At 38.9% G+C, this 1,330-nt stretch overlaps 1 protein-coding gene across 3 annotated transcripts in view; it reads right to left on the bottom strand.

Moving 5' to 3' along the window:
- Positions 1-1,330, bottom strand: part of LOC116685978 (F-box only protein 38) — a 33,856-nt gene that overhangs the window by 17,258 nt on the left and 15,268 nt on the right. The window lies entirely within an intron of this gene.

Raw genomic sequence — 1,330 nt, forward strand, 5'->3', positions numbered from 1 at the left:
ATATATATATATATATATATATATATATATATATATATATATATATATATTTTAAGTATATACAAAGAGTGCCTGCTGTGCGGTTTGACAGGACTCGACCACTTGAAAGCAGAGGCACTTCCACAGACAGCCAGGTCGCCTCTCTGATGAAACCGCAGCGGTGCACACTGGAGAGAACCTAAAAACTAAATTATTGATCACATTATACTGGTATTGATCAATATCAATACCAACATTGGTATCGATATTATCGATATTTGGATCGATTCGCCCACCACTTGTAAACAGAAAGTAGTGGCTGGTATGTGCGCCAGTGTTTGTGTGTGAGTGTCGGCCCGCCCCCCCTATTTGGCGACTGCCGCGTTAATTTCGGACCCTGCACACGTGGTAGAATGTTTTTTAAGGAGAAAGTAGGCCTATTAAACAGAAATACATTTTTGAAATCATTGTCTGTTTGAAAAATACGTCGATAACAGCTTCAGAATTTCGAAGTCGATACATTTTTTATTAATCGTCCGTGCCCTTTATCTGCACATAACAACTTTTTTTTAAAAATCAAATAAGCTATCAGGCACACATCCACAATTCACATTGAAGACAATTTCTTTGTATATTGTTAAAAAAGTTGTGTTTCCGTCATAGGAGGCTGGTGATTCAGTAAAGTAGTACTGTGTTTTGGGCACTACAACTGCCGATAACAACTCATCAAGCATCATGCATTTGTGCTTGAAGTAATAAATCTTGATGTAAAGGCAGTGGTAGGCCTGTACGGTCATTGTCAAAAGTTTTGACAGAAGTAGAAATAGACATTTCCTGTTTTGGGCGTTGCTGACAGTTGTTTTCAAAAACATTGCATGGGCAAATTAGTTCTTGTCTTGTATTTATCAGACCTCAACACATGGGAACGGCTTAGAGAACCTAAAGAGCATGAAGTTTAGGAGGTTGGTTTAGGCTTAATGACAAAGAAAGATGAAAAAGAAATCACAGTCCTAAACAGGTAAAGTGTGAAACCTGCAGACGCATGTAATACATGTGACCTATGGTATGGACAGTGACCAGGACAAATAGTTTTATTTATTAGCGGTTCTCAATTACACTCGCTGTGCCTTGTAATGCCGCAAAGTGCCCTGCTTTGCCATGAACTACTACAAACTACTATTCTTTTTTAAGTCACTGTTCCAATATCTTTTACTGTGACTGTTAATGCTAGTATTCATTTCAACCCCAACCAGCCGTCAGACCAAGAGCCTGGTCTGTCCGAGGTTTCTTCCTGAAAGGGAGTTTTTCCTCACCATTGTAGTTTGCTCTGGAGGGAACTACTAGAACTGTT

This window comes from Etheostoma spectabile, unplaced genomic scaffold (assembly GCF_008692095.1).
Source record: "Etheostoma spectabile isolate EspeVRDwgs_2016 unplaced genomic scaffold, UIUC_Espe_1.0 scaffold280, whole genome shotgun sequence".
Taxonomy (NCBI): Eukaryota; Metazoa; Chordata; class Actinopteri; order Perciformes; family Percidae; genus Etheostoma; species Etheostoma spectabile.